This window comes from Aptenodytes patagonicus, chromosome 4 (assembly GCF_965638725.1).
Source record: "Aptenodytes patagonicus chromosome 4, bAptPat1.pri.cur, whole genome shotgun sequence".
NCBI classification, from domain to species: Eukaryota; Metazoa; Chordata; class Aves; order Sphenisciformes; family Spheniscidae; genus Aptenodytes; species Aptenodytes patagonicus.
In genome coordinates, this window is record NC_134952.1 from 81,374,072 (window position 1) to 81,395,477 (window position 21,406).

General features: G+C 39.2%; 1 pseudogene; it reads left to right on the forward strand.

Annotated features, from left to right (window-relative positions):
- The first annotated feature begins 8,190 nt into the window (after window positions 1-8,190).
- Window positions 8,191-21,406, forward strand: part of LOC143160155 (bifunctional heparan sulfate N-deacetylase/N-sulfotransferase 3-like) — a 30,265-nt pseudogene continuing 17,049 nt past the window's right edge.

Sequence of the window (21,406 nt, forward strand, 5' to 3'; positions counted from 1 at the left end):
TGAGGGTAAAATGTACAACCAGCATGATTCTAAACAGGCAGAGGTAACATACAATTTTGGTTGCTTCTTACCATGGTCTCATGTCTTTGGGGGGAAAAAGTTCTATAGTTTGAGAACGACATTGTTCTCAAATGGTGCTATGGTTTGGGATCAGAAATAATTGAGAGTTTTTTGTCATTTAGAGAAAGAGAATTTAGGAGTCACTTTCTTGGGATCCTCTGGAAGGCCTTTGGAGAATTCAGATGCAAGCTAAAATATGAGAATTCAAAATGCAGAAACAGACAAGTTAACAGAAAGGTACAAAGCAGAATGAAAACCCAAGTTGAAAATGAAGAAAAAAAAGAAAATATATGTATTCTTGCTGTTCGAGATCAAGCCCATTGTGTCTATTGTTTTGCAGAACTTTCCCAAAGAACAGTTTCTTTCTATTAAAACGTGTCTCCAAAAATACAGTTAGAATCAATGAAGAATAAAAAGGTCTGTGTGTAGAAATAATCTGGCGTTTAGCTTCAGTTTAGTCAACTTACATATGCCGCCTTCTACCAAAGATTTGGAAGCTTTTTAGACTAATAGTAAAGTTCCTTCTTCCTTGTTTCTTTCCTGATTTAAGCACGTGAAGTCTCCCCTCTGCCAGCCTGAAAAAAATCCTCCCAGAGGTGATCACTTTGCCTTGAGGAGGAGCATAATGTTGCCTTCTCGTTTCTGCTGTGCAAAAAGCTGAATACACAGGGGCATATACTAACAGCAGATTAATGCCACAAGCCTTGGAAGAATGGTTGTTTTGTTTGTAATTTATTCACCAGAAAGGTCAACTCCAGACACAACATCTCTTTTCCACTGTGATCCTGATTTCACCAAATAATTTTGCATGCTGCTGAAGTTTTCAGGAAAAAGACAAGATTAATCAGCCGTTTCAGGGGACTTTCAGCAAGATTCTGAAATATTGTTACAGTCATGGGCACATAGCAAAGTCATTCTGGATGAGATTCAGCTTGGTGTCTTACAGGAAGAAGCTTGGGAAGAGATATCATGAGGTGAGAAAACAGCTAGCTGGAAGGAGAACCATTATGAGATGGGACATATACAGTTATTAAGTTGGAGAATTAACCCTTCAGTAAGAGAAGGATACAAAGCGGGTTTATAGCCTAAAAATGTGTTAGTTAATATTTATAATGTGCATCCGTCTTTCTCTGTTTCTTGGCTGTGTGCTTAGCATCGGTCTTGGCTGGTCTCACATCAAGTGAAAATGACTATATAAACCAAAGTGATTAATGTCTATTTGAGACAACTGGAAAGTAGTTTTCGTCTTTTACAGTGCTGCTTTATGTACAACATATATGCACAGTACATGAGGTATTCTACTAACAACACAGAGAGATGTTTTATTGATCTCCTCCTGTTCCACTTCATTAACTATGCCTATTTTCAGTGAGGCATAGCACCAGGTTAACAAGTATGCATTTAATGTTACGAGTGCACGCAGCTATCTGAAGAAGCTAGGTCTAATGAATTCAAAGAAATAGCAGACTTCTAAAACTTATGGTGAAGAGAGGAAGAACAGGGGAAAAAAAATAATATTCTGAGGTAGTGAGGTTAAAATGGTTTAAAGCACATTGGAGACCTAAAAATACGAGTTGTCATTTAAAATGGCAAATGCAAATTGTACTCCGAAATTAAAAGACATCTAGGCAGATTTTGAAAATGAGAGTTGTATGTTCTAAGCCATATATATGCTCTTGAAAACACTCACCCAAACTGACAGATTCTATGCAATGCAAAAATAAAGCAAGAAGAGAGAATTATTAAGTAGAATGGTGAAAAATAAAGGGCTTGTGTCTGTATACATTTTCAACATTTTTTTCTACTGGGACTTTCTATATAAAAATGTAATTACTTGGTAAATATTGAAAAACATAAATGCTTGAGCTGGCTGGAAACACAAAAAATGTGATTAGAATCTGATTAATTATTAAATAACAATTTTAGTAATATATTTTCCCTGTAGACATAGTTATAGTTGGTATAACACATATTAAGCTAATTGAGAAAAGCGTGTCTTTATGTACAAGAGTATACATATTATCCAAATGGATTCAATTAAACCCATATCAACAGTCAGTGTCTCAAATATTAGGAAATAGCTGATATTAGCAGTTCGAGGGCATACTTAATTTATCCCCACTTGTATTTTAGTAATATTAATTGCACGGCCATATTATTTTTTCTGTAGAAAATATTGTAAGCGTACAGCAATTTTACAATAAGTTGAAATGTACAAAGGGGAATGAAACTAATTAAATGAGCAGAAGAATAAAACAAAAGACAACGATGAACGCTTTACTCAGGAAGCGGACTCGTTCGAGTATCACAAGATCAGCTGCTAGATTTAGTCTTTCCTTTACATTTTTCTTAACAACCCTGTAAAAAAGTAAAGGGAATATCAATTAAATTATTAATTAACTTCACAGTTCATACTCCATTGTGAAGTGCTAAGATAACAGTGCGAAGAGAAGTAAATCGAGGTTTCCGTGTTCCAGGTTAGCATCTGGAGCACTGAACTGTAGAGGGAGACTTTTATTATAAATCTGAGGGAAAATGAAGACCTACTTGATTGTAAGGGCGTTTATTATATTTTTAGTTTTCATTGTACTGTGCCATAATTTGGAAAATCTTTAAGAAAGATGGTGGTCTTAAAATTACATCTGAAGCATGCTGTATGCTAGGATTTCCATGAGTATAATGCTGGAATAATTACGTCTAATAGGGTTATGTTGGCCCTAAAGATAGTTAAGTGCAAGTCTAGCGTGATGAATTATTCTGCTTAGGTCAGCTGAACTACATTTATGCTAAAAATAAATGCAGGTTGGTACATTAAGAATGAATACTAGTTTCAAATTCTAAGTATTTGTCAAATATGATTCTATAAATATTTTAAGTGTTATGGCACTTCGGATTACTTGTTTTAATTGCTTTTTTGCAGCGATGTTTATGTAGTTTTTCAGAGATGAGAAGGTAATTAGTGAACACTGTTACGCAAAGTGTAACAGGAACAATTTATAAATTGTGAGAGCAATTTTTAAGTCTTGCAAAGGCATCTTCTCATTAGTTCTTGACTAACCAAGTTTAGAGTAGTGGGAGAGTTCCCTCAGTTAATTCTTCATTTCCTTCCACGTGTTGTCATGATCTGAAAGCATTACAGTGAGCCCAAACCTGTCATTGTATTGGAGATCAGCATCTTCGTGACCCGTTTGTCCAGCTGTGGCGATGACCAACTGGGGTTTATACACCTCTGTGAACCTATCCATCTTTTTTCAGAAGTGGACCAACCTGAAACTGCAAGTATTGTTGTTTTAGGGGTAGTCAGTGTCTCAGAGTCCTGGTCCTGCAGCTACTCTGATTCTCTCAGCTAGAGATGAGAATACCAGGCAGCTCTGTCTGGAAAAGTGTATGTAAGATCATGTTGTCTCCTGGACATCTATACCCATTAAAAATTTTTTGAATTACTCTTACCTAAATCTCTAACTAGAGCTGATAGCAATATCAAATTTGTTGTGAAAGTATTTCGTCTGAAGATATTTCTATTTGGTGGGAATCACACTGAATGCATTTTTCAATTTGTGACTATTTTTCATCAAGCACTTAGGAAAGGAATGGCTGATCTTTCTCGTTAGAGAAACAAAATTCATGCTGACAAAAGCTATTTGAAATAATTTGAATAGTTGTAATTGAACAACTTAAATTGTGGGGAGAAAAGGCAAAAGTTACTCAGCATCTTTTTCATTATGACTCGGACAAAAGGGACCTACCAGAAGGATGTCAGCTTCGAGGCTGAGCAGTATTACAGCACTGAGCAGGTGGAAGTGAAGAGTTTCTACAGGAAGAAATTCAGCATTTTTGAGATTGGAAAGCTGTTCACCTGCAATATAGTATTTTTCTGTTAGGATCCAGGCAGTGGTAAAAGACATCTGGTCAAAGCAAAGAGTTGTGATCGATTACTCAAAATTCTTGTAATAGGACCTCAGAAAACTGCTAAGAAACATGCGGGAAGGGAATTTAACTGCGTAGGATGTAAATATGTTTTAAAAGATTTTTTTAAGCATTGAATTTGGCAAAGGAGTTGGTATAGTCTCACTGATACGTAGAAAACTCAGTTGTGTTTTCCTCCTAGAGAGCTATGAGGTACCATTGTTGGATTACTGGAGGAGGAATTTCTTTAGTAGTGTGCATGTTTTGATAATAATAAGCTAAATTTACTCTAAAACTTATGTTCTGATAAAGCCTCTCATAGAATAATGTATGATATTCAATACAACTTCAATGCTTCCAAGATTAAAATGTGCCACTCCTTTAATTGATATGTATTTTGAATGTATCCAAGTATTGTATTGGTAGGCTCTGTTGTTTATGATATGAATATGATAAAAAAGGAGCACTAGCTCTCATAGCAACAGTGAAATTGATTTCGCTCGTGATCTTGAGTGTCAAAACAAAGGAGAAGGAAAACAAGCAAGGTAAGCAGTGAAAATTAGAGGTTTAACATCTTGTTCACGTTAATAGTTTAAACTATTTGGAGTAAAATTTTGACATAGATGGTTTATATGTTCAGACCATAGATTTTCCGTCATGAATGTCAGAACAATTACGTTTAAGGAAAAATCAAATAAATGTGTTGTTCTTGTTTCTTGAGACGGACTTGGTTCGTTTTTTGTTTTCAAAAGGTGCTGCTACTCTGGGCTGGTTCTTAATGATCCATTCTTCAATTGCTGGTAATATCCATGGATCAAGACCCTTTGGAAAACTGCAGGTTTTTTGATGGGGATAACTAACGTAAGGGCATTGGCTGGTAAGAAAACTACTTAAATGTAGCAAACTGATAAATGCTGCACGTTTTTGCATCTGTTTTTTTTTTTTCTTTTGTCTTCATGCTAATGAGATGAATAGTGCTCTCTGTGGTTGAGTCCTATAGTGCTCAATAGTGGTTGAGTCCCCATCCCTGGAGGTATTTAAAAGACGTGTAGATGAGGCACTTAGGGACATGGTTTAGTGGGTGGTGGTGTTGGGTCAACGGTTGGACTCAATGATCTTAGAGGTCTTTTCCAACCTCAATGATTCTATGATTCTATTCTATGATTCTATGATTCTGTCTACATGAAAATGAGAAGGATTGTTCTCTAGCGTAAATAGGTACAAGATGCTATTGAAGATGCTTGTGGCCACATGTTTCTCTACCATCACCACCACTTGTATTTTTCATTTTGGGGATTACAAGTTGATAGCAGCCTCTGTCAGGAACACTGTTCAAATCCCTTTGGTTTCATATAACTCCATTTTGGGAAAAGCACTGTTTTTCCTTTATTACTATTGAATTTCTCCAATGTCTCTGCTTTGAGGATGTCCTGGTTTCGGCAGGGATAGAGTTAATTTCTTTTCTAGTAGCTGGTACAGTGTTTTGGATTTAAGATGAGAACAAAGTTGATAACGCACCGATGTTTTAGTTGTTGCTAGGTAATGCTTACACTAGCCAAGGACTTTCCAGCTTCCCATGTTCTACCGACTGAGAAGGCTGGAGGTGCACAAGAAGCTGGGAGGGGGCACAGCCAAACTGGCCAAAGGGACATTCCATACCATGGGACGTCATGCTCAGTACATAAACTGGGGAAAGCTGGCCGGGGGGGCCGCTGCTCGGGGACTGGCTGGGCATCGGTCGGTGGGTGGTGAGCAATTGTACTGTGCATCACTTGCTTTGTGTAGTATTATTATTATTATCATATTATTATTATTATCATTTTATTGCAATTATTAAACTGTTTTTACCTCAACCCACGAGTTTTTCTAACTTGTGCTCTTCCAATTCTCTCCCCCATCCCACCGGGTGGGGGGGAGTGAGCGAGCGGCTGCATGGTACTTAGTTGCCGACTGAAATTAAACCACGACAGAGGACATGCATGTCTTCTGCATAAATAGAAACTGCCATAGTGAGTCTGACTGCAGAGGTAGATATTTCAGTATAGCATCGGCTATAATGATCTTCATTGACTTATTTCAGAGGAGGTACCAAAAAAAGTCCAGGAGGACTGTAGTTAATGGTTTAATGTATGGAAAGAGATGTTTCCCCCTAAACTTTAGTGATTGAACGTTAGCTTGTATCTGCTTCAGAACAGCTGCTGTTTCTTTCATACATACCTTACAGTAATTGAATAGTCCTGCCATTTACTACACAAGTACCCACTCCTCCTTTAAATCCTGCAAGTTCGTACTGGCTGAGATAGCTTTCCTTTCCCATTTAACGCCCACCTTTTTGCCATGCCAAATCCTTTATACCCAAGAGTTTAGATTTTCCTGCCATAGCAACCAGGTATGGTTATTATGTGTTTTGTCAATACCTCAAATAGCAGGAGCTATTTGTGTCAAAGGCATTGAAAGCCTTTGGTGATTTTTACGGGAAAAAGCAGTGCTTAATCACAAAGCTATTATGAAAATTACTCTAAAGGATGTGTTCTGCAAGATTCAGAGCCTTTGGTTCTCACAGAAGGTCACCAAAATGTTCAAAATGAACTAACATTGAAAATCGTGTATTTATGAAAAGTACTAAATCTGAGAATTACTGAAGTAAACTGGTGTGAGGGGAGAATTTTTGTACTGAGTCAAAATATTGTAAGTCAATATATGAAGGAAGAATGTACTAAACTGTATTATAAAATTACAATTAATACTATGCAGTAATGAAGCTGTAAGTGAAACTGCTCCACTAGCAACTGTAATTATTCCATAAATTAAAGAAAAAAACGCTTGAGAGAGAATGCTTGTCGGGCACTTTACGCAATCAGGTTACTTTAACTGCATTTTTCTTATCAACTATACAGTCCATAGGTGGTAATGGTTTCTAGGCAGGCGCAGATTTTTTTTGAGATATGTGTGCTCTGCATTTTTTTAATGTGTTGTGTAAATACTCAATTTGCGAGTTAGTTAATAATGATAAAAAGGGTGATTAAATAAAGGTGCTGGTTTGGTATAATTAGCACAGCTGTTCGTGGCTCCATTTCAGATACCAATGATGTTTATTTCATGACAAACATGTAAGACAGAATGGAGCTGTTGGGATTAGCTTGATTCCGATCACAGGAACTGCCTCACCAGCAGTTTCTTGTCAGAAGTCAACCAGAGGCCCGAAATAGCAAGGAACCAGGCACCCATCGCTCGGGCTGCCCATCAGCTAGGGGAGCAGCAATAGTTAGACGCTGTTGTCAGAATTGTGCAAGCAGGAGGGAGGCATCCCTTAAACAAACCAACCAAATCATTGCAGCATCCAAAGGTGCTTCTTACTTCTTAGGAACAGCAAGCCTTTGCGTACGTATTTGAGGGTAGGAGGTGACAAGCGAGGAGGACGAGTGCACGAGTCTACAACGTCGTGAAAACATGGAGCATCAGCAGTAGGAAACAGGTCGGTCTCAATCAGTCAGCTATTATCTGAAGACTTGTGGGTTTTTTTCCTCTTTTTTTTTTTTTTTTTTTCGTCTGGGAGAAGTGGGCTAGTTTGTGATTGGAACCCCTCGCTTGAATTTTGAAGCTTAACAGATTAGACTTGTCTAGCTGCAGTACCCTGCAGATAAAAGGCATCATTCAGCCAGCCCAGTCTCCAATAATTAGTACCTGAGCTTCATAAATATCTAATTTTATCAATGCTTCTGTGACTATACGTGGATGAAGTCATAAGCTACTCTGGGTGTAGACTATAAATGAACTGGTAATATTAACTGGATGTGATGTAAATCAGGGCTCATCAGTGAGCAGGAATCAATGTTAAGGAAATTGTAAAATTTCAAATATTTTTTCTCTGATAAATAAATTGATTACTTTGGGCTCTCCTGGGAGGAAGCACAGCATAATAGTTCTACTAGCACTGGAGTGGAAATCTGGATATCTGCTTTTCACCTTGCTTTGCTATAAAATAGTGACAATACCAGTAACATATATTTGCTTGAAGCTTTCTCTATAAACGCAGTCCTAGTGGTTTTACATCCTTACAGTCTAATTTCAGTTAATGTTCATCATTTACACGCACAGATAAATATATCCTGGGGATACATCCTACCTATAATAAATAAATAGAAATATTTATAGTTAATAGTTTCAGGATTAGAATAACTCTGCTCTTTAATCCATATTTCTCTCTCTCACTTCTCCAGGTAACTGGAATTTTTCCACATTTCAGTCAGTGCAACAAGTCATTTCCTCTTTGAGAAAAGTGCCAATTATTTCTATTCTGAGAAAGCTCCCAAACGAGCACCTTCTCTGGCCCCCAAGGCCAAGATTATCACCGTTCTCGCTGATCCATCAGATCAGGCGTACTCCTGGTATCAGGTATAATGATGCAGCCTCTTGTTACCACCTTTTATTGTAGTTTTTCCCCTATGTTAAACTATCAAAAGAGTGCGGTATGACACCTACCATGCTATATCTGGAACAGTCACATTTGTTTATGTCACCCACTGAATACATTTAGCATGGTTGTGGTACTGTTACGACACTCCAACAATGCATTAGGATTTAAAAACAGTTTTCCAGCAGCACCAGGGCGTGCTTGAGGATCCAGCAGCCCTGAAACACACCTTCCCTGAAGTGGTCACAGCGGGACCGCACAGCCCAGGGGGGATACAGATCCTGCAGAAGGGATGCCTTGAGCCTGGGTGGTACAGTACTCGCATAGGAAGATGGTTGTCTTGCGTTCCCTGCTTTGATGGGAGAAATAGAGAGCTAGATCCTGTAAGTTTATTGAAGGTCCAGCTTTCCACATTCACCATCTAGGCTGGGCTGCTCTTTTTCACGTATAGATATAATTACCCGCACATAAAATAACTCACATTCAACATTTGTGTCCATCTATTATACCTACTTCTTCTAGTGCAGACTAGTGGCTGTGTATGAATGCTCAGGTCGACACTGAGGCTTCTCCTTCTGTGCTTTCTGAATCTTGGTGGCCTTCCTCTCCTTTTGGTGACTAGAAGAGGAAATAAAGGTCCCAAATAAACGGGTGTGCTGTCTTCCTGACATTAGACAGCACGTATGACCATAACTGACGATGGGTGTGGAAATTAACTCCCAGGCTGTGAAAGAGTCTGTCTCTCTCCATCTTTGGACATGAGGAAAAATGTCTTTACTGAAAGAGCGGTTAAACATTGGAACAGGCTGCCCAGGGAAGTGGTGGAGTCACCATCCCTGGATGTATTTAAAAGACGTGTGGATGAGGCGCTTAGGGACATGGTTTAGTGGGCACGGTGGTGTTGGGTTGACGGTTGGACTCGATGATCTTAGAGGTCTTTTCCAACCTTAATGGTTCTATGATTCTATGATTCTCTCCACTCACTGTTGAAAAGCCTAATGAGACTAGCCTCCTAATTTAGGCAGCCGTGTTAGACATCTAAGGCTAGATAGAGCAAATACTCCTAATAATGGAATTTGAATACATGATAAAAATAACAATGACTAAAGAAACTGTAGTTTCATTTAGTCTACTACCAACAGTAGGCTGGTGGTAAAACCTGCTCTTAGCAAGTCTAATCAATGCACACCACAATTGGTATCCTGCACCACCTATGCTAGGGCTCCCAATATTTTTCATATCCAAGTGGCTGAAGTTATGGCAGCGATATTAGGAATTACTGCAAAAAAATTCAAAGGCAAGGAAGGAAAGCACTGGAAAAAGAAAAACCTCGCTTGCGGTGTTAGAGGCTTTATTATATTTAAGCAACAGCTGAAAGAACTTGCATTTTGTTGGGGTTTATTTTATTCCCCCATCTGTTCTACCCTTTTCACTACTTACTTTCTTTTTTCATTTTAAATTCAAGTTCTGATGATAATGGAGTTTTCTGAAAGGCTTTGGGGAAAACATTTGTGTTGATGAAATGAGAAAACTTGTGAAAATAAAGGTTTTGAAAATAGAAGTGTTTTTTAGTCAGAATGTTTAAAGAAATGCAGAAAAAAAGACAATAAAATCATCTGAACATACAAAGACATTGTTATAATTTTGATTTCTTTAAGAAAATTCTTCAGGCTTAGTGATTCCTCCTGAAAACAAGGAAAAACAGATTTTTCTATTCAAAGTAATTGTATAATAGGGCAGATGAATATACATTCAAATCACTGTTATATACCACTTTTAAGACAACAAAGACTTTCTCAATTCATTTGTTGAAATAGCCTGTCTTTTTTTCAGGACCTAACCCAAGCCTAATTAAAATCAAAGGTAGAACTCCAGTAGCTGATAAAATATGTTAATCTACTAAGTTCTGTTAAAATGAGTATTGGGAAAAAGATTTCAGACGCAAGGACGTGAACAAATTTCAGCTAAGAGAAAATTTTGGAACTTTGTGGTTCAGAAATGTCTGCATACCAGCACCTCATTATTGCTGGCAATGTTTGCACAGCTTAGAGGTGTGAACCCCTATTTAAATGCATATTCCCTGAATAGTGGATTTTGAAAGTCTGTCAGAAAATCAACCCTCTTAACACAGCATTTAAATCTGTACTCAGCCTTCAATGTTGCTGAAATCTCCGTGGGACTTAAACTTATGCTTAAATGCTGTCCTTAAGAGAAATTTTCCCGAGGAAGTAATTTTCTGAAACATGGCCTGTAAATGCTCTGAAAAACAGCAAAGTGTCTTTGTCTTCCTATTTCACGAACCTCAGATCGATTATAAAAATACCAATTTTTAAAAGTTCTGCAGAACGAGCTCTTTCTGTCATGCATGTGACACGCGTGTCAGTCACATTTCTAGCCGGCAGTTTGAAAACCAGCCTGCAGAAGCAGCTACCTTTGTCATAAATTTAACTCGACATCTTCTCTGCAGGGCTTTCAATTAGGATCTTTTTTTAAAAAAAAAAAACGAAAAAGAATGAAAGTGTCAGTCCAAATGCGATGAGCAAATGCTATTTTACGGGAGACCTACACATACTGCTTTTTGTTCAGACTCCATGACGATCAGGAACCTGCAATGCCACGTGTTGGATAAAAAGCACTTAAAAAACTCATTACAGCGACATAAAAATACCTGCTTTTGCCGTTTGAGGGGATGCGTGCATTGGATGCCGGGTGGCACCTGAGGCCTGGTGGGCTTTCCTGCCGAGCTGAGGGACGAGGACAGGAGGTAGCGGAGTGGATCTGTGACGCTGCTCAAATAATCCCATCTCTCTCACTTAAACTTTGTATGCTCGATTGGAGGACGTTTCAAAAAAAACCCCTTCCAATTTCAATGTTGGTTGCTGAAAGCTTTGATTAAGAGGCGGCGGGAGCTCATGTGCCTGGAAAGAGGTAAAAACCTCAGGCACGGTAAAAGCTTTCTGTGCCTCAAGTGCAAACTGCTAGGCGGTGTTGATACGATAATTTGATCAGCTTGTCGTAGCTGCAGTCCCTGGCAGCTCTCCTCCCGCGGCTGCCTCCCAGGAAAACCCTGGCTGGTTTTTAAGTCACGAGTGATCATGTCTGACCCTGCGTCAGGATTGCCACCGCCGCCTCTATCAGTCGTGGTAAATGTTATCTTCCGGGCTTCAGAACAGAAAGTTTTTCTTGTGAAGCGTGGAGAGAAAATGTATAATTAAGTTTCTATCTCAAAAAGTGGTAAAACTATCCTTGAAGCAGTCGTTAAATGTAAATCGATTCAATGATTTCTGCCTGAATCTTCAGCAAGCCTTAAACAACGGGGATGCAGGAGCCCCTGTGTCTGAATGAATGGAGGGCCAGTTTCTGAAATCACGTTGACTTTATATTCACCACTGAAACATATGACTGGAAAACTGATAAAAACACTTAGGATAGGCACAAAGGGTGAATGTACAAAGGAGGCCGAATAATATCCCCCCACCACCACTCTTTGGATGTGTACCACACTGGCGTTCCTCACCCACTGCCTCTCTCTCTTCTATTAAAGCTGTAACTGTGGCAGCTTAACCAGGCATGTGCTAAATTTATTGAAGATATTCTTTTCTTTTTACAGCTATTAATTACAGACGGGCAGCAACTGAGAAACGGTGCAACTGTAGAAATGGATGAAGTTCAAAAGTTTGTTGGAATTTCTCTGCGTTGTAATTATTCTGATGTCTTCACGTGATTTATACGATGATTATCTTGCAGAAAAAACATTTCTATGAAAATGTTTTCAGACACCATTCAGCAGGGGACATGTTGAGGGGGGCTGAGCGATGGTAACTTACAGCCATCAGGTCCTTTTGATGGGTGTTCAGAAACTCTCAACAACCATTCCTCTAAGCACGGGATTTTTTCTAATTCATGAATTCTGAACTTCAGGTCCTTCCTGGGTAGCTAGAAAATGTCTGAGACTGTTAATTGCCAAATTGTCTCACAGCACTAAATCTCCAGCAAACAACCAGTGTAAACTAAAATTTAAAAAGAGCTAGACTAAGAAACAACATTCTCCTTTTGAAAATATCAAGACTTTTTTTTTTTTTCAGAATCCATATTAATTCTTTAAACCAACTATTTCCAGTTAATATTTACATTTCAAGAAAGGAAGATTTTAAATTAAGCTTTATTTTCAAAATTCTTGCTCAGCTCTTAGTATCTCACTATTTTGAAAATAATGGCACCTGCTGAGAGCCAGTCGTTATAAGCCACCATCTTTTGTGGCAAGACTGAGAATCAGAGGCTGGAAGAATATGGGAAATGTCATTCACTTATCAAAATAGTTGGTATATGGATATAGTTCTGAGAACATTATAAGAAGGTGGAAAAAAGGAGAGATCATTTTCCTCCGAAGACTCACAGAGTGAAATCTTACTGTTTTGGAACTGACACCAAAATTAATGTTAAATACAGTGGGGCCAGCCAAATAGTTGGCAAAAAAAGACGAACACAGGTTAAGTAGTCTTATTTTAAAATTAACTAGAAATCTGTCAAAGAATTCAAGCATCGAGGAGGACTTTTAAAAGTAATAAGACACCTAATTTTGTGACTCTGCACATCTTTCAGGTTAGAAACCTGCTGGTTTCATGTCCTCAGGAACAACTTTGTGGACTTCTTAATGCTGTTGAAAGGAAAAAAATCAACGAAAACATTCATGATTATTTTCTTTTGCTGTTGCATTTTGTGACTTTGTGTTAGATATCTGTATAAACGAGATTTTTAGCTGAACCATATATTCAGCTCAGTGATGCTTTTCTGTTTGTAAAACTCTTGAAAAAGTCTCAAGTAGCAGAGCTGAGATTTTCCGAGTTACAGAATTTCAAAGTTTCGCTTGTTGATACACAGAACTTTGTTGCATTTTCTGAAAATGAAAGAAAAGGAGACATTAGGGACATAGTTCTGGATCTTGTTAACAAAGCCATCAGATGTAACCAGATTTACAACTGTCTGTAGATACAGGAACCAACTTCTGTAGCCCTCCAGTATACCAGTCCCCTGAGCTCTGCCATTTCTCAAGAATTGGGTTTGACATTTTGATGCTGTGAACGAGTTAACTTCTAGAAAAGAGAAAAAAAAAAAAAAGGAGGAGGGCGGGAAAGTAGAGAGAAGATGGAAGGAGGAGGTACTAAGATTGTAAGGTAGTTCACAGGTACTTGCAGGAGGTGAGAAGGTGGTTTCTAAAAGGTGAGGGGAGGACAGAGAGCGCTGGGTAGATGCACTGAGCTGGCACAGCAGGGGAAGAAAGACAATATTCCTGGCAGAGAGGGTTATTATGGAAATATATTTATTAGCTCTCCCCTGCTATACACATGTAAGGTCTACTTTGCCCAACCACCCCAGCCATGCTTTTCCATTCTGGTTAACTTTAGCCCTTAAGCCAGTTAAGAGTGCCTTAAAAAGCTCCCTTGAGCTGCTCTCTGGAACAAAGCCGATGACAAGCTCTGTTCAACAGTTTTGACACCCTCATACTGAGCCAGTGTGTGTCTGAAGGCAGCAGGAGGAAACGGCTCCGTAAGCCTTTCCCACTGTCACTCCCGAGTGAGTTTGTCACGTCCAAGGGTGAGACAGCTCTTCCATAAGTAACGCGCCGGCACTCAAAGGGGTGCTTCACACAGCCTGTAACTCAGCACAACGGGAGCATATTTCATACTTTTAGAAAGCGCTGTTACCTGCTTTAGCGTTAACACCTCAGTCGGTCTTTGCTGCGTCAGTATTGACTTGCTCCTCACTAAAAATAAATAAATAAAGGGCAGTGCATGCCTACAGGTGTCTCCTTCCCCCTAAATTTGACAAGATGAAAGCTTACAGTTGGGCCGTATGATTTCACTAATAGCACTGTAATTGCGGTCTCTCTGCTGATATTCTGAGATCTAAAAAGAAAAATGAGGCACGAGAAAGAACCGGCTGACCAAGTCTGATGTTCACTGAACAGTGCTTTGTTAAACCAGACATCAATATTTATTGAGCATCTATCTGAAAGGTAAAGGTGAGAGAGCCCAGTAACACTACTATCAGATTGCCATTTTGGATTCAGTTAACTTGTGTTGAAGTTTTCCTGCTGTTCCGCACCTCATCTTCAGCTGTTCATCAACCCTTCCCTGAAATTACCAGCCTCTCAGAGATGTCAGTGTCACTGCACGTGTAGTCTCTCCGTGAGCCAGTTTTGCCGAACTGAGCTGTGTTAGATAACCCCTATTACTGGAAGTGTTTTAGCTGTTGGATTCATTTAGACAGAACTGGGTTAGAAGCAGTTACACATGCCATTACGTGACAGTTTGGAGAATTCTGTAACCTCCAGTAGTGATGAAATGGGAGATGGGATCAGGAGAAAGTAGAGTGATAACCTCTTAATCTGGCACAATTGCTGCCCAAATAGTCTTACTTAGCATCAAGGACCCTACGTGGGCAAGTTGCATTCGTTAATACTGAGAAGGTAATATAATTATTATACCTGAAAACCTGACAGTGTTGCTGTTCTACCTGCTACTTCCTAAAAGTGGCAGAATCAGACTTGCAGTTAGGCTCATAATTTTCTGTTACATGAGGAAAATAGTCTTCTATCAAGAAGGGATGTTGTGTAACTCTGGAGCAGTCAGTGGCTAAAACCTCAGCAGGTTACCTTCTTGCTCATTAGGTAAAGAAAACAGTTGTCAGAAGTGTTTTACTAAACATTAAAAGTAAGGGAGTCAAACACAACTAAGATGACGTGAGTTACAGCAGGTTACAGCATCTTATTTGTGTGAAACTTTCACTGAGTATGTGAGAGAGAATGAGATTGGAAGACGTGTCATAAGCCATGCATTTTTCCTAATAACCTATTAGTATGTGAACTAAAAAGTGTCCATATTTTTATGTATGACATTATTTTCAAATTTGACCATGAGAAGGGGTTTTGGTGTCAGCTGCTAGAATAAGAAAAGTCTAAGTGCACAGAAGAGTTTGAAAACCAAAAACGTGTCCATGGACCAGGAGGTAACCTTTAAAAAACTACAGAAGTTTTAAACTTCAGTATTTAGGGCACTGCAGTATTAATGCAGCCAGAGGATAGTACCATAGATGCAAATACTATCTAGTACAGTATAGTAAAGTCTAGAACAAGTCTGAATTTATTTTAAAAATACACCTGATTTTCAATGCAAAATTGTATTTGCACTTTTAACTTGATGGAGTCTTTATGAACAGTTACGTGAAGGTGAATATTTTTCCTAATGACACTATATTTTTAAATTTTCTCAGTCCAGATCCTTTTTGGCAAGCTTATCACTGGGCTGTCCAACCTGCGTTGCTGCACAGATTGGGGCAACCTCTCCCATCCTGACTGAGACAGGAGCTATAGAAGGTGAGATGGCATTGAACACGGAAAGGAAATGAAGTGCTCCTGTCACATGGGAGACTTTCATACAGCCTAAAAGATAAATATAAACCAAAACCTAATTCATTAGGTGCAGACACTTGGAAGCATATTAGCATTTTCATGTTTACTTAGACTCATGTGTAATTAGTTTAGTGGCTGTAAACTTCTCTCAAGGGAATAAATTACTGAAAAAAATCCCTTCCCAAATACTGTATTTAGTGAGGTAAACCAGCAGATCTTAAAAGAACCTCAGCAATCCAGACAAAATGGGACATTGTCATGTAAAGCATTATCCCATTTTTTTCCACCAGGAAAATGGTTCCAAAACAGGAAGAAAAGGAGTAGAACTCCAAGAAAAAGAGGCTGCTTCTGACATTTTAAATCGGTATTTAAGAATGGAGGTGGTAGGACGTTGGCTTGCCTCTGAAGGTGGCTAAAGGACATATGAAACCAGGCAAAGATACTAATTTCACATTACAGTTTCTTCTAAGCAAGGTAATCCCATGTATGTCCCACTGACAATGTGCACCGTGTTGCATATGTCCAGATTGATTAAAATGTAATTCTGAGCATTAAATATGGTACATTACAGAAGGGTAAAAATAGTGAAAGATCCGACTCTGGGGATCTTTTTAAAAAAATTGCATGTGTTTCTGGCTGGTAATTCTGCCTTGAAGAATGAAAAAAAAAAAAGTTCTAAAAGTTATACACCCCCCCCAATTGAAAGAAAAGCAATTAAAGACAAAGCCTAGACTAGGACTGACTTACTGACCGGAGCACCTGACCACATGTTTAAGACCCAGTGACGAGAGCAGCATTTCAGCATGTGTGTTGAAGTGTATATGCTTTGGTGGGTACAAGAACTGTTTCTTGGGCTGACAGCAGTGGCAGGAGAAAGGAAAAAAAACCTGCTTGTGGGAGGGCTGAGTCTCTTGGTACTTCTGTGTATTACGTTTTGTAGTTCTGTCCGAGTTCTGTGAACAGATGTGTTTTTATAAACCTAAATAAACAACCCAGAGAGCTCATAAACACCTGGGATGGCTACCAGACGGGTGGTCATCTGTTTGAGCCTTCAATTGCATTTTCTCTATAATTAGTTGTCTAATTACTTGTCCAGAGTTGCAGCTAATGTATTTACACGTGTAATTAATTATACTTTAAAAAAAAAAAAAAATCAAACAACCATTTTCAGTTGTTTGTCCTTTTTACTTCATTTGTGGAGTGTCAAACTATCATGCTACTGAACTATTACCAGATTTATTTATGGACTACATTATGACTCCATTCTGGATATGTCTGTAGAAGGACATATGATACCTAATTATTTCTCAGGCTAAGTAAGGAAATAATGAATATCAATTGCAACTAAGTTAAGCATTGTGGCCAGTGGTAGGCAGGGCAGGAATACCTCAAGAGTACCTCCAAGGCTGGGGAGAGAGCTGAGACATGCTAACTAGCCATGATTTTTATTCTATTTTTTATTAATTAAGAAGCGGGCCCCATTGACTTGTAACAGTATGTTCAACTTTCTGAAAGCTGAATTTGGAGAGGGAGCTTAGACTTACCAGTTTCGTGAGACTCTTGGCAAACTTCTGGTAGTGGGCAAAATTTTAATACTCACCTGTGAGAGAATTCTGTTATTACGAGGTGTCCAAAGAACAGCTTTGCAAACGTGCCTTTCTCCACTTTGTGTGGTGTAGGTGGTGGTGGTCACGGTGTTAGTGAGACTGAGAGCATGGGACAGGGCAGCTGCGTGTTGCCTGATCCCCAGATGCACACCCTTCTGTTTCTGAAGCCATGGCAGCTCGGGGCTCTGGCTGAGCTGCTGGTTTTCCTCTTCTCAAGTCTTCTTCTCTCATCCGCACTTAAAGCTCTGTTTGTGCTTTCATTTTTGCTCAACTCCAGGATCCCTGTGGACATGCCCTTTCCCCCTTCCTCCCCATGCCAGGATGTGGATATCTCTCACTGCCCATTCTTCCCACGTTTCCTCTTATTTCCTCTTTTGTCAGGGATCTGTGAAGCCACCACAAATCCCACCTTTCCTTCCCGTTGTCTAGGATATGTCATCCTGTGGCCAGCACTTTTAACTCCACCGTGACAGAGAAGAGAGACCGGGCAAGCTGCTGCTGTGTTACTCAAGCTGCACAGTAAAATCAAAGGCACATAAAAGAGAAAAGCATCACTAACGATTTTTACAAGTCTGTCCAATATTAGTGTAATTGAAAAGAATTGCAATTTTGTTTTGAAGACCGCTTCAAATATTGATCAGTATTTCTAGAATTAACTGAACTTTGGGGAAAACTCACCAGGTTTACAGATTTTGGTTTTGTCTTTAAAATGTTAAGCCACATTCAATCTGTGTTATAGTCACTGGAGAGTCTGAATGAAAAACAAAGGCTGAGGAGGGAACCTCATAATAATTAAGAAATATTCCCAGCTGCTGAATGGTTTCCAGGACAAATGGCAGGGAACTGATATGTCTGTGACACTGTGAGGTCAAGTGCACCCTCCCAAACCCATCTGGCAGTAAGTAGTATTAAGAACAGTTGTTATTGTGTTCGGTGTAAAAGACTAAAAACTGACTGTATTCTGGCAATAGGACTACTCAGGTTGCAGACTGAAGATCTTAGGGCATAAAAGGTATTAGATTAGATACTATTCTCTGCTTTGGTCTAACACATAAATGCTTTATTGTGGTCAAACTCAACTCTTGGATTCAGAGTCAGTACCAAACAAATCAAACAGAGATATCAAACAACAGCGAATCGAAACCTCATCCAAAAAACTCACTGAATAGATAGGTGGAGTTTCATAGGGCACCTCTGCATGGACCAGTGCAATGCTGTGCCAAGAAATTGGCTCAGGCCCAGAAAGCGGCCGCAACCCCCTTGGCATCGGCAGGGGCTGTGCCAGTGCCATGGCCAGCGCTCCTTCTGCAGGAGCTGAAGAGATGCTGCTCTCTGTTCAGCCACATCGCGTACCCACGGCGTGCGTGGGCTACTCCAAAGGAGATGGATGAAGGAAAGAAAGCCAAAACAAAGTCTTAAGCCACAAATAATGAAACATCTACAAAATGTTGGGATTAGGAAAAAACTGAAATCAGAAGTAAAACTGGCAGGACTAACTCATTGAACTACTAAAAATGAGGACTAGGACACTGTCCACTTACTTCCTTCTGGTAGACCTATTAAAATTAAAAACACTTTATTTGCCAGCTCATTTTCCATTAAGTCTGTAACTTTAGTGACACGCTAAGGGTGAACAGTGGTATGTTGCAGAGCTTAGCAGGTGTATCAAAGGACCAGCACTCACAGACTCTGAACCTGGTAATTACAGTATAATTAATTTTTCATAGCTCTAAAATATGATATCTATACAAAATCTAAATTCACCTTTATTCTTAACCATTAGTTAATTAATATAGCCCCACTTTGAGAAGGATATGAATAAATTACAAGGGAAATGACTGACTCCGTTAGCTTGTATGTCTCTGGCCTAAATCTTATAGTTGTATCTAATATTAGAAATAATAAAGTATGAAAGCCTGCTCTTCAGAAAACTATCAAAGAAAATGAAAAAAGTGAACATGCAAGTCAGCAGACAAAGAAAATGGGCAGGCTGTAAATGCAGCAAAAGGAAATACGTCTGAGCAAGAAGATGGGCTCAGTGACTGAGCTAGGCTACAAGATCACTGGTGATGACTAGAATTAGACGGTTTGGGAAGAGCTACAGAAATTCTGCAGTAGGCAATTACAGATTCACCTTTCAAGAGGATGAATTTCTTTCAAACCCTTGTTACCCAGAGACTCCAGATCTGTAGTATGAGATTTTATGTTCTTTCTAAAGCTGTTTAAAGATAGTTAAGAGTTAACTCTGAAGGCTCTTATTATCTATAGACAGATCCCATTCATCCTTGAAGCCTGCTAAACCACTAGCTTCAGTAATATGTTGCAGTAGTTAGATGAAAACTGCCTTAAGAATAGAAGCAAAAAGGAGAACCTTTAGGAACTTAAAGAACTTGGGATTGATTTTGCTATGTACTTAACTCACAACGACACTGGCAAATAACATTTCATTAGAGAAGATATAACTAGGTCTCAGCACCCCCCAAAAAGAAAAAAAAAAACCAACAAACCACACTTGCAGTGATTTCTATGGGCTTTAGATCAGGAATAAAAAGACAAAACACAGAATAAGATGGCTAAAAAAAGATACTGGCTTTCCAAACTCTGAAATAGCTCCCAGCGAATGGGTGAGATGATAACAAAGATGCTACATGGTAGCTTCAGTGGTGTGGAAAAGATGGAGAGCTAGACTAATTTGCCCAAACCCAGGCATCAGGGGAGATGCTCTGCAGTACCTCAGCGAGCTGCTGCCGGGGGATGATGGACCCACACCATGGGTACCAGCCCCAGGTACCCTCAGGGGCTGTGTCCACGTGGAGCCGGTGGCCACCTCCTGTCCCTGGTGGAGCCGGGAGCCACTCAGAACAAGAAATGAACCCAGATCATTTCCTCTGATTATCTGTATATCAGACTAATGATTAGGTGATCTTAAAGAAGCAGTTTCACCGCAGTAAGCGGCTGTGATTCCCGTAGGTAAACAACTGAATGAATATTCTGCAGAAATTTCTGCACTTGATTATTTCAAGCTGTTTACACAGTTAGATACAAAACCAAATACAAGGAGTTGATTCTGTACTGAACTATTTACCTGAAGCCATTTGGTGACGATAGCTAATACTCACTACTCAAGGTAAAGCTCATTGCATTGCTTCATTTCTGTCATTATAATGAAATACTGCTTTGCTTCAGATCTGAAGTGTGGCATAAGCTTACCTTCTTTCTGACAGATTTTCTTCTGGATGTAACTGCTTCTTTATGCCATTCACCACTGAGCTATATGTATTATTTTTTTCTCTCTGTCTCTTTTTTTTTCTCTTTTTTTTTTCCCCTAGTTTAATTAATATGATCACCTGGCTTATCAGAAATGACCTGCGCAATATACATGAATCACCTTTTTCAGTTGGTAAGCTTATTTTATGCAGCAGCTTAAGGCATTGTGCAACAGCATACAGTCTTAAATTAGGGCTGGCAATTTTCAGGGTATTAATCTGCTGGCATAATAGAATAAATCAGAAAAGATTTGATAAGATAAAACTTTGTTCTTTCGTCCCATTTCCAGCTGTAGGATTTCAAAATGCTTTTGGCTGTGGCTGCTTTCAGTGATGGCTGCTTTCAGTACTGGCTCTCCAGGCATCCTTATTCCAGTCTCTTAGGTGGGGAAGGCAAAGGAGCGGAGAGGGAAATTGTCTGAAGCCATTGAAAAAAAGTCTGCCAAAACTCAGCCGAGAATTTTGTGATCTTAACAGCGAAAGATCTCGCCTCACTTAAAGGCAACTGTCTGGGGACTGGCAAGAGGGGCAGAGAGACAAGACAAGCGCGTAGATGTAGGTTGTAGGTATGTGGGTGTTTAATTGACGAAAAGGCTCAATTCTGTAGCCAGAGTCCTGTGAAGACACATTTTGTGTATCTAAAGCTTGTAATGGTTCCAAAAATCTTTAAACTATTTAATTAAAAAAGAAGCTATAGCTCTAGAAAACTGGGGGTTTTAATACAGTTGCAGCTTCCAGAGGT